Here is a 15,793-nt window from a genome sequence, read left to right on the forward strand (position 1 = left end):
ACTCTTTCCCTTTCTTCTTCTATGAAGACCCCCCTTGCATTCTACTCATATACTGAAGATAAGTTGTCTTTTGTCCTCTTCAATTCCTCATTAGATTCTTTGAATTTTTTTGAGGCCCGTGCCATTTTAGCTTTTTTCAATTTTTTCAGTGCATGTAGAATCCCTCAACGTAGGATCAAAACCCCTTTCTTTGTCCTTTACCAACTTGATGCATTCTTCATCTTTTAGCTATTCAGGGTTAAACATAAAGGGGGCAACTAGTGTAGTATATTTTTTATCTATCTATAGAAGGACAGGTAGGTGATATGATCCCCCACCTACTTTAACCCACATTCTAATTTTTCCTACCTCGATTAGAATATCTCAGATACTAGGAACCTGTCCAGCCTCTTGGGGTACCAACTTCCCTTATTATATTATTTCTCCAAGTGGGAACCTTCTTGATGGGTTCGACATCAATTAACCGAACCTCCTCAAGATTATGTCTCAAAATAATCAGCAAGTCTATCTTGTCTTGCAGTTTGTCCCTAGACCTTAGAATTGCTTAGGTAAAGTTTAAGTCACCACCTACAATGACTTTATCCTAATTGATTACTTCTTGAAAAAATATTTCATCCCGAAATGGCTTCTTGTCATCATAGAGGCCATAGCAATTACTCTTATTTGTCCTAATTCCTGAAACATGAAATCTATACATTACATGCTGCAAGAGAAGACTGCAATTAGTCTTTCCACCTAGTAACTACCCCACGTGATATCCCATTTGCATGAAGTGATGAAACATCCTGTTCCCTAAGGATTTTACCTAATGCTTCTACCATCATCTTCCATTTCCCCGTTGTTTCTTGCAACATAATAACACCTAGATTTGTTACTTCCACCAGTCTTGCTAGAGCTAATTTTTTTGATGGCTTCCGAGCCGCATAAAATGATCACGGATTAACCTTGGAGGGTTTCTTTCCTGCTTTAAGGACCACTTTCAAGGATTTTTGTTTCCCTTGTTGAATCTCCTTCAAGGCTTTCTCTTAGGCATGGTACAAGAAATATTTTCTCCCTGGTTTATTTGAAGGCAGCTCTTGAATAGGGTTATCCCCTAATACATCTGCTTCACTCTCATCCATTATTTCTTCCCCCCCCGTCTAGATCTAAGTTGATATCTTAAAGAGGTTTGTTTACTTATGACTTCATCAAGGTTGGAATTTTGAGGTATTGTTTCACTGGATGAACTGATCCCATACCCCATTAAGGATTATTTTTCAGGAGGGTTATATGTATTATCATTTGACTTAACATTTTGTCTTCCTAAAGATCTCTAGCTTTGGTATCCAATGTTTCCTTTTTTGGCCAAGATTTTACCTTTTATGAATATATTTGTCCCGAGAGTCCTTAGCTATTACTAGATTCTTCTCTTGAACTCGCAGTGCTTCTTCTATGCCCTCTGATTTCTTCTGCACATTCCCTTCATCTGGTTTAAATGCTACTTCTCCCAACTCCCCCTCTATAGGGTTCAAGTTCCCCTTCACTTCCTCACTCCAATGAGTGACTTTCTTTCTCCACACTTTTTTTCAAACCTAAAACTACATTATTTTGCAACGTTCCCTTAAGAATGGCATCTAACGGATTTGAAGAGTATTTTTAGCTAATCAATAATTAGTCTATGCATCTGTGCACTCATTACCATTTCAATGCAATCAAAATTCCTTCCCTTATGTCTACCTCGACAAGGATTTTTTCCATTGCTCTCTACACACTTATCTTATTTGGAATATTTACAACCAAAGTATTCCCAAAGTTTTCACCAATACTTCTGAGAAATTTAATATTTATTGAACCAACATTCTAGGGGTAGCCTTAAAAGATTTTCCTAGACTAGGAATTTTGATATAGGCTCCACCTTTGGATTGAAACATGGATGCCAGTTTGACAATGTGAATATGGATGAACCCTAATACCACTTTTTCCTCATAATTATTCCCACATATTATTCCACTCTCATTATGAACCCTACCCATCCCTAAGGCATCATGTGAAACCTAGGAGAATAACCCAAAAATGGATCCTAGTTTTCCCTTCACCATTTTATGAGTGTTCCTATATTTTTCAATTTGTTCAAGGTATAAATCCTCTCCAACCACTATCCTTACTACTTCCTTCCATTATTTGCCACCCATAGATTCGTCTAATTAAAGCGAGGCCCTGATATTTTTCAATTTGTTCAAGGTATAAATCCTCTCCAACCACTATCCTTACTACGTCCTTCCATTTCTTAATACATTTAATTCTCTTCCCTCTTCCTTGCTTCTACTCACCCACCCCACCAAACCACTTAATGGCTCCAAATCCAAGATTGTACCCACAAATCTCGAGTTTCCATCTGCTACCCCAAGTTTTTTTTCTAATTGTGTTTCCTCTCTGTAATGAAAAGCATAATTATGAATTGGACTATTTTGAGGGTTCCTAAGTTCTACTCCTAACCCTTTTTGAATATTATAATGTGACAGGAGTGCCATTAACTTGTACCTCCTCGGGCTTATCTCCCATTCAATTAGTATTAGTCCCCTTGTTTAGACTACAAGTGTGATGTGACTAGCATACAATAACACTACCCACCTCGCAGTCCTTTCCAACGAGGCCCTTCTAGGTTCCATTCCTAAGGTTCTTAGGTCTTGTTTCTGTTGTACTATTCACCCGAAGCTCTTAACCCCATGGGTTGAATCTTGAGGTTTGGATGAGAGTAAGACATCCAAACCTTTGTATGGGTTTTCCTGAGTAGTTTAGGAGTTGAGCTGCCTCAAATTTCATCTTCGATACTTTCTTAAGATGGTTTTCTCAATTATTTCAATGTAAGGGAGTGCGATGGTGAACTTGGCTAGAGGAAATAATATCCTAGTCTCCAATAGAACTTTGTCTCCATGGTTTTGTTGGGATTCAGACAAAGATCAACTCTATAATGGAACCCAAATTGTATCTTCAAATCATACCTTGCCATAATTTACTCATGCTCAAAAAATATTAAACCATGATTCTAAATTCACTTCCGTTGGTTCACAATATTTATTTTATATGATCCCTGCACCATAAGATACCACCTTGTGGTGATGTTCTATCACTGAACTAATTGTCTAATTCATAGCACTGATGTGTGACACTAAAACATAGCATGGATTTTTCAAGGTTAGTATTAGGGTCTTCGTAAGTCTTTTGAAAAACCCTTTAGAAATCATGAAGGCAAACAGATTGATATTATTAATTAAAGCACTTCTTTCAAATCAAAAGCATTAAAATCCAACAAATCTTGGAAAGCATATACATTGAACACATGGACATCATATGGAATGTGGTGATGATTAATAACAACTACCTTATTTTACCAACGAAACTAAGGTTTTATTATGCTAATGCAGAGTTATTTAGTATTCATTGATAGCTTGGTTCTTATAGCAGATTTATAATTGTTGCCTATTGGTTGGTCAGATCCAAAGTTTACTATGTAAAATGCTGTTATTATTTTACTATTGTTGAATTTATTGCTTGTTATACTGCTGTACTTATATTTACCCATTTTTTTTTTTTTTTTTTTCCATAGTAACTAGCTGCGCTAAATCTTCTGCTATAGAAATATTAGCTTACTGTTAGTGTTGTATCTTGGGTTAATAACAGTCTGGGGCTCATAACAGTGGTGTACAAGGCCCAAATAACAACAGAATTCACATTAGATTTCAGTTTAAATAAGATATTTCAATTTTCAAATTAGGCTTTTTACAGTGTATTGGAGCCACTTCCTTTGCCTAATGGGTCAACACTGGAAATATCCGATGGAAGACTTCTAAATGTAGAGAAGTTATAAGAAGAGAGGTAAAGTATTCACTAAAAGCATTGATGAATATATAGGCTTATGTGAATCTTATAATAAAGATTCTCTTGAAGAAATATTCTCAGAGCATGTTCAACTTTATGAAGAAAATCAGAGAGAACTTTGAAGATTTTATAGGAGAGAAATCTGCAACTAACAAGGAAACTATAGATCATGTTGATGACCATAAGGCTGAAATTAACATCCTTGTCCACAACTCTAATGCTCTAGAATTTGAGGGTGCTTTATCAACATTATTTTCAATGTTTTTTAAGGCTAATGAGGAAGAAGAGGATTCAGCTGAACCATCAAGGGTTACAACATTGCATACAGGAAATGCTTTTGCTGAAATGATCAAGTTTTTAATTTTAATCTTAAACCTGCATCTAAGGTAGTCCTGTTACCCCTCATTTCAGGAAGGGTACATAGATATTTTTGTCATTTTTCATATCACCATTGTAAGCCCAAGAATACAAGTTAAAGCCTTGTAAAGTTGATGTGAGTCTTTTTATTTAGGTGTTCTAGGCCTTGTTATGGTCGGCCATTGCTGGTCCCTTTGGGATAATAATAAGGTCCCTTTGTCCTAGATAAGATTGGAGGATTTTGGATGGATCTCATTGGGACACATGCTTTATGAGACCCTTGGTCAATGTTGCAAACATCGACATTGGGATAAAATTGGCAAGGGTTTGGAAAATGAAAATATCATAAAAATCAGGAAAATATTGGTAAAAATTGCAAAAATCGGCAAAATTAAGATACCACCAAAATATTGGTAAAAATTGACAAACATCGACCAGGGAAAAAAATCACGATTTTTCCATTTTATCATGATAAAATTGGGAATGTTTGCAACACTTCCCTTGGTTATGTATGGGATCACTAGTGTATGGGCCAATGTAGCTCACATAAGAGTGCAACTGTGTCTTACTGCATGGTTAAGTTTCATTGAGTTTGTATGAGTGCAATCTCACAGTTCCAGTTCACATTTCGCAAGCTAGTACACATTTCTAGATGCATGTGATCTCAGAAATAAAAAGTCAACTTGGTCTCAAAATGCTTGGAATGAAGAGAATATGACATCCCACATTGAAAATTTTCCAAAATGTGAAGATTGTTCAAAAACAAGTAGTGAAAGTTGGTCCTATGGTATGTGGGGATTCCAAGTGGAAAAACAAGGGAAAAAATTGACATTTTGCATTCAATATGTCAAAGGTGGTCTACAAAGTTAGTAGGATAAAACCTAGGTGAAAGATTCTCTAGATTCTCTATGGTGGTAGAGATCCCTGTTATTGCGTGATGACATGGCATGCGTGGGTGAATTTGTGACAACGCAGGGGTTGGTCTCGCTGATGGGGCTAGTGTCACATGGAATAAAGTAAAAAAATAAACTAAATAAATATCAAAGGATGAAGGAAAAATAATTAAGGGTATTGAGGATCTAGCCAAGGTGGACAAGTCAACCCTCTTACTAGCCATTAAAGTCTATTCAAGAAAGACGATGGGGCATCAAACTAGCCATTTGAAGGTCAAGCTAGTCATTGCAACTCAAATGGACAAGAAAGCAGCCATTAGAAGGTCAAGTCTTCATCCAAAGGACCAAATTGAACCACCAAGGGACCAAGTCGAGTCAAGTCTTCATCACATATAACATTTCATATCAATCAAGAAGATAATGTTTTAAGAGGTTCTCTTGTTCATGCCCTCTCATGTCACAAAATTCAAAAACATGGTTTTCATGCGTCACAATTTTTCCCATTACTCACTTATGCCTTATTAGCCCCCTGTATCTTACACTACTACTACCATTCCTTGGTATATCAGTAGCCTTTTCTGATTGTAGGCTTGAGGGTGTGTTGATTGTCAGGTTGTCTTGAAGAGAGCAAGAGTATATTAAAATGTTGTTCTTACATAAAATGTCTTTGAGGAAATCTAGCCTTTTTGTGAAAGATCGTTGCCTTTAAAATAGGATATGATGAACTCAATGGAAAATTATATGCAAAGTATAGAGTATAGAACACATCTGACAATATTGGTTTTCTTTTGTGTTTATCAACATATAGAGCACACACATCATAATCAAGTAGAAGAAGATGGTATTAATAGCCTGAGATTCAAGAAGAATGACATTTTGCAATGAAGATAACTTATCCAAAGCCATGACCATAGTGGCTTTCTTTGACTCAAATGCTTCCTGAGCTAACAAAATCACAGAGGAGCTTTGTGCTAGGCGATTATGAGTTGCCTAAAGCTCCTCTTGGTAAGTAGTGAACTCAAGCTAGTGCTAGCAAGCATTATCAGCAAGCTGCTATACTGATACTTGATTTATTCAAATGCTTCAATGTGAGTTCATGTAAGAGTATCAAGGCCTTGCAAAGTAACACTTTGGCCATCTAGTAATAATTTTTGTTGACCCAATGACAAAGTCACTATGTTTCCAATGTAATCCATTTTATTTTGAATATTGTCTAATTGAGATGATATAGTGCTAGCCACTTCAGTGATTTTCTTGTGTTTGTGAAGTTAATTTTTGAGGGAACCCTATGTCTTCTCCTAATCTTACATAGAACTTTTGAAGATCAACCATACTAGTATCCACAATGTTCTACATATCAAACTATTGTTCTTGCAACTTAAATTGAGTGCCAATTATTTGATGAGATTGCTAAAAAAATGGAATCAGACTGATCCATAACATTTGTGATTTTATCTTTTACAACCCTTGACTTTGAGTCAATAGTTCTGGTTGAGAATCAATAGAGTCTAGGGACTTATGGTTTTCATTTGAGTGCTCCAACAAAGAATATGATTTATGCTATATTTTATCTGATTTGTTCACTACCCAATGAGTGGATGAATTCAACTCATTCACAACCCTTTCTCCATCTTGCTTGAATGCATTTCTTTGAAAATGATGGCACATAAAATTTGCATAGATGAAGAAGGCTAGGTACACTTTGTGGGGAAAATCATCTAATCCCTTGAGACAGTTGAGCATAAGAGTTGAAGTGGGACATTGTGAAAGTGGGAGCCTGCCAGATTTTTCTGTAAAAGCAGTCAGATATATGCCACAAGAGTCTTGATTTATTCTCATTATCATGCATGATATGTTTGAAACTAGAAAAAAATTGACTGTAAGCCTTCTGCCAACATGAATTGGACAATAACACTTTATCTTTCTTCGCTAATCCATTCCTTGCTTTGTCTACCAACTCCTTGCCCTTGATATTGTCAAGTGCCTCAATATCAAACTCACTACCATATGGATGTTTATATTGATATTCATTTGCAGTACTTCTTGTTCTCTTACTATCAGAGTTATCATCATCACTGCAGTCTAATGAAAATAACCATCCCCATGAACGAGCCTTGCAAAATCCTATGTATGTTATGGTCAATGTTTTTGATGTCTCTACCGAGGTAATAGAAGGAATTTACAGAAACCTTTGTTATGTATACTATAAGCATTGCAATTTGTGACACCAAATCCCCATGTCCAACATAAGAAAGTTGTGGCATATAAATTAATGAAAGACTGCGATTGGAAAACCTTTGTAATGTAGATGTACATTTCATGAGTGTAAAATTAAGTGGGGTATTTTCAGGTTCGAGCCAATGATTTTCCCTTCAAACTAAGCCTCAATATAATTCCACCACCAGTAAAGAGCATTTTCAACACTACATTGAAGTTAATAATGGCTTGGCATGCCTTCACAATTTCCTCCATGAGCATATAATGAAGATTGAAAACCTGGTCACAACCCCTTTTTCTCTAATGATGGTAGTCTCGGTAGGGAAAAAACCTCTTTAACTAAACCAAAATATGTCTGCAAAACAAATACACTACAGATTGTCACTGCTATACTCCATTTAATGATTTCGTCAAAGAGTTTGCAAACATTATAATAGTTTGTCTTTGTTGTTTATCTTCAACGCATGCATGTCCCATGTTCCATATTGTTGATAATAATTGTAGGTCCACTAACATTCACCACCACATCTAACACCATCAATTTTGTAATATTATGTAATCTTCTAGGCAATGCCCCATTCAATCCCTGCACAGATCGATTGCCTAGAGTCTTATCCAAGTTGAAGATGCAAGTGAATGAAGTTAGGGAATTAATAAGCTTCACAAGGAATCATCTAGGTGACATCGAGAAATCCATGAACATGAAGGAATTGAGAGTTGACACATAGATAAAATGATATACATGCTTGAAAAAATTCACATGCACCTTTGGATTGATTGGTAGTCCCAAAAAGAATGAACCAACAAGTAAAAGCCATTTCCTTCACATACATGACCATATGATGTGTATGTATACATGCATACTGATTCAAAATAGGCATATAACCTTCTACAGAGCATGCAATGCTATGTTGGCTTACAAAATTATTGTAACTATTGAACTTTCTCAATTACTTTAATTTTATCCTCTTCAACCTCAATCAATCAATCCCACAGAATATAAATTTGTAAGAAATCCATTTAGTTTCATCGTAATAGTTTAGAAAATAATAACCATTGGGACTATGATGATACCCCATGGGCATATTCATAAAATTATCTTTGTGATCTTCATATTTAAATGTATCGCTCCCACCAATATTGATTCGATGTCATTTCTCCACTTCATGAGAAAAACCTGTTTCTAATTTCACATCATATTCTTTTGACATTGTTCCATAGGTTTGGGACAAAAATTTAATGGCTTTTCCTTCATGGTTTATGAACAAATGATCAAGATCTCTTGTCCTCCAATTCAAGCAACACCCCTCAGCCAAGGAAAATAAAATGAGGAAAAATAGAACACTCCATTTTGGCACCAAGGGTGGAAAAGATTCACCATAAACAAATCCTAACATTCCACATATCTCTCGTGCACTCCCGCGAAGCTTAAATACAAACCCTCTTGGAAAATTAAGCATAAACCAAAGAGACCAACATCCACATGTATCTGGTATCCCAAACTCAATTGTCAATATCTCTTTTATATTACATAAAAGAAAGAAAATGAAAAACATCCAAAAGACTTTTTCCTGTTGTTGTTTTTTATCACTCCCCCAACAAAAACAATCTAATGGAAAACTAATAGCCATGAGATTCCATATCTCACTTTTGAGTTGACTTGTAGGAAAAAGGTCGATAATTAGATTGTGCTAATGGAATTTAGAGGTTCCTTTCAATGATAGTAGAGTAAACTATATTTTGTACCATTTGAATAGAATTTCAGTTGATCAAATGAAATTTGTTAGTGAATGTTTTTCAAGACAATATACAAACAAAAGAAATATTTACTTGTTGACAATTCCAAGATTGATGGTAGAGACCATGGAAAGTACTTCTATTTATTTGATGTTTAAATAAGAAAAACAAGAAAAAATAACCATGATACTAACCAAATGCAGTTCACTATGACTTCACTACATATTTCTAACAATTAAAATGTATGATGCATTTGCGTACATGCTTACATGATAAAGATAGAGACCAATCTGTTGAAATTCTATTGAAATTCTGATATTCCATGCAGAAACAATTACTTATTCCAATTTTTTTTTTTGGTTGTTGTAATATTAGTTAAGAAATTGTAGATAGAACATAAACAAAATGCATAATAGAACACAACCAACAACAAAATGAGACACAAATAATTTAGGTCCAATGACTAAGGCAAAACCCACAAGGGGAAAAACCAACCAATTTTTTTTTTTTAGATATCAATAGTTCAGCAGAGATACATAGTACAATGAGAGATCAAGAGAATGAGTAAGTTCACCCAAATCTGAACAAGATGTGGCATGAAGATTACTGGTTGTAGTAACAAATGAAAACACTGAATCATCCTTCCCTTCTTTTAAATAAACATTGAAACATTGAAGCACTGAATCAACCTTGGCTCACCAAGTTTTGCTCTTACTCTCTAAGTCTCTATATCTCTCTCACAATATTCTTCAAGTCTCTCCAACTCTCTCTCACATTCTTCTTTCACAATGCACAAGTAGTAGTGGTTAGGTGAGAAGACATGAGACACATATATGGGGCGGGGGGGCTGTGGGGGGTGGGAGGAACGAATTCTTGTCATAAAGGAAGCGCAATACACATGCCTTGAGGAAGAGTAACACATGACATTTAGGGAGTGTAACTCATACCATTTAGGGGAGTGTAACTCATACCATTATGGAGAGAAATACATGCCTTAGTAACTTACACAATTAAGGAGACATATGCATGCCTTAGTTAAGGAGCATGTAACATATGCATTAAAGAGCATGTAAGAGGAATCTTTTATGACATGCCTTTAATGAGTGTAAGAGGAATATGCCATGTATTTTAATGAGTGCATAAGAGAAGAGTGTAACGTATCATTAAGAGAGAGAGAGAGTTACGTAGTTCCATGTTAGTGATCAAGGGGAGAGGTGCGAAGTGATTGAGGTGATGAAGGTAAGGTGACTTGTAATTCCTTTTAATAATAATATCATAGTATCGTAAAGGATAATAATAATAATAATACTGATGATTAAGTCAAGATTGAACTATTAGGGTTGATTAATGATAATTTAAGTGATTTTCCTTCATCTATACTTGATTACCAATTGATGAAAGGTGATTTACTGTTTTTGGAAAGTCCTACTTGAGATGCTAGACATGGATTTTTATTTTTAGAAATTTACTCCAGAATTGTCAGAAATGAGAATTTATTTAAGGAAATTCATCCTTGAGCTGCCAATTTTCAACACAGTCATCCTGATAATGTAGATTTTCATTATCATGATTGTAGAGTATTCCAAGTTGAGATGAATCCTGCACAAATCTTTGAACTGTAGAATGAATGAAGAAGCCACTGTAAGGGGTTGATATTATCTAGTAAAAAAAATTGTAAGATTCTTTGACTTCAGATAAAATTCATGAACCTAGCAATCAAACATATCAAAAGATGGATTCAAGCCAATACTTATGTACCACTTTCCACTAAAATCTTCTTCCAATGAGCCATGTTTTAATTGCCAGCAAAATGATCAACCTTTGAAAGCTTAAGTGGTTATTTTGAGCACCATATGAAACATATCTAAGTGGTTAATACCAAACTGTTGTCAACCAATGACCTAAGAAATTAGTGTTGTGAACATTGTTAATGAAAATAAATAATGCACTTGGTGTTTGAATGTGTAATAACAACTTCCAAATTGCACATATATCAGTTATAATACACTATGGATTGAAAGTGCATATACATGACTCTACTTTGTTGTGGCAGCACGTGGAATCATTTGTAATTTTTCCCATCCATACATCTTTTTCATAATCTTAGTGGACAAGATACATGATGTTTTTTCTATCCTCATTAGCAAAAACAAACTTCCACTTTATTCTTCAAAAGGTGAGACATGGAATAACTCTGAGGTAGTTCCAAATCCCTGAGAGGGTCAAGAGCACAAGATACAAGGAATTTCCAAAGTTTGCAGTATCTAATTCACTTTTTCCTAGAATCAAACTGAGTGTTGATCCTCAATGTCTTGCTAGTAGTCTCTTGGAGACAGGTAATCCAAAAAGATGTGTTTCACTTGTCTCTGGTTTACCACAAATTTAGAAAATCCCATCTATCAACATGCTCTTATCCAAATAGGTCTTGGGTGGCCTTGGATGGTTGATGACCAACCATGCAAAGACCCATAGTCAAACACTATGAAGCCTGTCTATCCACTTATCCTTGAGATTGAAGAGTTGAGAGAAATAAGAATCAACTCAAACCCAAAACAACTAACAAAAGCACAATATAAAAGTGAAAAGGACCCCATAAATGATAATAAATAAGGAAACACTAAATAATCCTCCTAATGGTTGCCACAAATGCCTAGTTATATTATAGAAGTACAATAGAACTAACAAATGAGAAAGATAGGATTCTTATAATAGTGCTTTGTAGCACAATGTGTAGTCAACTTTGATGCCCTGCTTGACACTACTCCAAGGTAACTTAATGTTTGTGAAGTATTTAACCCACCTATCAACATGATTTATAAACATCTGATACCTTTCTTCCCAGTGAGACATTCTTATACCCAGTTGCAACCAATCATTTCAATGGCAATTTTTTTCTTAATTGTGGTCCCACACCTCATCTTGACTAAACTATGGCTCCTTTTGTCTCTATACTTGATCACAATATTTAAACATAATTATATTTCCACCATAGCTAAATAAAAAAAGTCACCACAGATTCTAGATAGACATTTCTTTTCAGTGTTCTAAGAGTGTGGATAATTGATTATTTTGCATGGTAGGCTGTTAGAGCTTTGCCAAAAGTAAAAAGCCTAATTAGTTTATGTTAGAACTTAGAACCTAGAAATCTCATGGAACATTGGAATTCCTGATAGCGTTGTGAGGGAAATTTGTATTATACATGAAAAGAAACTTCAAAACTATGTTACTTCTATTTCATAGTGATAACTAGAAGCACATTACTTTTGAATTAGAAAAGAAGAGTGTAGAGATCACACAGATCAAAACAATTCCTTTGAGAATAACAATGTGTTCCACTTGTGAAGAAGGAGCCAAATATGAAATCTTTTAATAACATCTATAAAATACTTTAGTACATTATTCCTAAGTTTAGATAGAAATGACTATTGGTATTCCAAATTTGTAGTGATTAAAAACTATTTTGTTATGTTGCATGGCTCATGTAATGGAACTAAGCAAAACTAGGGATATATGATGTAAAGATTTATCAACCTGTCATCAAATTGGTAATGGATTTATAAGATAGATCATTATATTTTTGGTTTTGAGACTGCCATGGACATTTTGATCTAGTTATTTAAATAATATTTTACTAAAAATGTACTATAATTTATAGGTTGGAAATTGCTAAACAAAGTGGTGATATTATTATGAGGCCTACCTATTTTAATTTTGCCAAGTTTAATGATTTCAAATGTATATATTCTAATGAATTTGAAATAAATGCGATTGAAATTTAGAAAGAGATCTTTGTTTTCTTCTTTAGATAAATATTGTGTTGTTTCACGACACTAGATTTTTTTGCATTTGTATCTTGAAGATATTGTCCCTATTCCGAGTTTCATAAATTATAGTTGCATATTTTTATTAGTTTTAATTTATTGAAAGTTGTATAATTTACAATTTATAAAGTTTCAAGGTCTAATTTTTTAAAGTCTAATTCTTTAAAGGGTGCTAGCTCAATGGAAGAGCACCTGCTTTGTAAGCAGGAGGTTGGTGGTTCAATTCCATTGTGCCCTGATATTCATATGGAATGGCAACGATCAATTTTTGGTGACAGAGGCTATTTTGACCATCACTAATGAGCTTATGGTGACATTTTTCGACCCTCACCAAAATATGAAACGGTGATAGTCATGAAAGGTCCATCAACATAAATCACTATTATTCATATGAAATGGTGATGGTCACTATCTGTGTTGGCATTATGACATAGGTGTTGTCCTTGATGGCAATTCTCTCATATGATAGATCACAGTTCAGAAGGTTAACAACACAGAGTTACAGATCAAACTTCACAGAATGAAGAAAGAGAGGTATATGCAGGTTCACCATTGGCCAAGCCACGTATACATGCTAGTTCACTGCATACAAGTCGTGTATATGTACACATGCACTTTCACAAAAGGATAAGCACGTATACCTTGGAAATCTAATTTTTTGGTACAAAGTTTTTGGTCCATGGTATTGGTCCAAGGTATCAAGGCTGAGGTATTGACCCTAGGTATTTGGTACAAGGTATTGGTCCTAAGTGGTTTTGGTCCATGGCATTAAGAAAGGAGGAGAAGATCAATAGGCCAAGGTGTGCAAGTATTGGATATCTGATGAAATGTGAGATCTAGTATGCAGGTTATTGGGTTATGGTGCATAGATGGATTTGAACAAAGGATGAACCTTAGCTGATGATGAGGAATCAAATCTAATGATCTTAAGGTGTAAAATGTACTATATTTTGTGTTGACGCTCATGTATATTCTATATCTGAACATTGACGCATATATTATTTTGTAAATGATATGATCTGGGTATAACTAAAGTCTGGAATAGCTGTAGAACTCTAAATTTATATTTGCAGATGTATACGCTGGTTGGCTTTGAGTAAAGCATGTGTACACGTAGGTTCGACACATGGAAGTAGCGTATACCTTATAAAATATGTTTTAGTTGCCTCTGTTTGCTAGTGCAGTGTTCTGGGTTCTGGCTTGGGTTCTGGTTACAACATTGTGAAAGATCAAATTGAAGGGTTGTCAAAGTGATTGATTGATTTGGTTGTGGTTGGTTCAAAGCAGATTGGTTGATGCAGATATATTTGATGATTGAATGATGTTATTGATTGATCCAGTCTGAAAATTTATGAAACATGGTCCCTGGAGGAAAAGAGAAGTTTGTAGCCTTCTGTAGGTTAGCGCCTACGTACTAGTAAACATATCAACTAGTACAAGAGCTAGGGGTTGTAGCTCCCTTCTAGTGAAAGCTGGAGAATGAGAGAAGGTTGTAGCCTTCTGCAGGTAGAAGCCTGCGTACTGGTATAAGACTGCACCAATACAAAATTGTAAACTGAATTTTCTTATTATTAAAAGAAGACAGAGACGATAGCAGCAGGTGGTTTTCACCCACATTGGGTTTCCACCTTATATCTTGGTGTTCTTGTGCATTTCTTATGTGTGATGCTTTATTCTTCTTTTACCACACTGTCTAATGAAGTCCTGATATACTGGTTAAAGTTCAAGGCATGATAATTTAGGTAAATCAAAAGATCTCTACATATATGCTGGTTGCATTAAGTATAGTTGCGTATACACGCTAGTTCACTAAGCTGAAATAGCGTATACAAATCAGTTTTGAAAACTAAATTATTGATCTAATAATACTAATTCACCCCCTCCTCTCAGTATTATTTCCAACAATTGGTATCATAGCAGGTCCTTCAGAAGAAGCTTGATCGCTTGAAGGAAGATCCATCATCATGAGTAATCAAGAAAGTGGGGGATCCATCATACCGCCAATATTTGATGGAAGAAAATTTGTTTATTGGAAGGTAAGAACCACAACCTATCTTCAATCACTTGGAACATATGTTTGGGAAATTGTGGAAGGAGGATATACATTTCCATTAGCAATTCCCATGGATACGACAGGTAAAAAGCAATATGAAACCAATGCCAAGGCTGTCAATACATTGTTGGGAAGTCTATCACAATCAAAGTTTTTCAAAGTTATGTAACTCAAATCTGCCAAAGAAATATGGGACAAAATCATTCTAAGCTACGAAGGAGACTCTCAGGTAAAACATGTTAAACTACAAATTCTCAGAATTCAATATGAAACTCTCAAGATGCACAATGATGAAAGTATAGCTAGTTACTTCTTACGTATAGATGAGATTGTTAATTGCATGAAGAATCTGGGTGAAGAGATAAAGGAAGTTACCTTAGTTGAAAAAGTTTTAAGATCCTTGTCTGCTAAGTTTGAATCAAAAGTATCTGCCATACAAGAAAAGCAAGATCTATAGACTATTACTATGACACAGTGGCACGGAATATTAACTGCTTTTGAGATGAGAAAAGGAGGTCCATCAGATATGAGAGAAGCCACATTTAAAGCTTCAACAAAAGGAAAATAAGAACTCAATGAATCAGGACATATTTTAGAAGAAGAAGAGGAGGTAAACTTTGCCAAGAATCTTAAACAGGGTTTCAAAAGATTCAGAGGTAAACTACCTTTCAAATGTTTTGCTTATGGTAGAGTCGGTCATTATGCTGCCAAATGTCCTCATAGAGATAAATTTGATAAAGGGAAGGAATCTACAAAATGGAATAGAAAACAAAGTGTAAGTAAGAAGAGCCACTATACTCATGAAGATAATGATGGTTTATCAATTAGCAATGAAGATGGAATTAGTAATGACTATA

General features: G+C 35.0%; 1 pseudogene; it reads right to left on the minus strand.

The window, feature by feature from the left end:
* Positions 1-5,746: 5,746 nt before the first annotated feature.
* LOC149221092 (protein GAMETE EXPRESSED 1-like) overlaps positions 5,747-15,793 on the minus strand; it is an 85,682-nt pseudogene continuing 75,635 nt past the window's right edge.

The sequence above is a fragment of the Pinus tabuliformis genome, chromosome Q (assembly GCF_031772625.1).
Source record: "Pinus tabuliformis cultivar Carrire ecotype Pingquan chromosome Q, CPIR1, whole genome shotgun sequence".
Classification (NCBI taxonomy): domain Eukaryota; kingdom Viridiplantae; phylum Streptophyta; class Pinopsida; order Pinales; family Pinaceae; genus Pinus; species Pinus tabuliformis.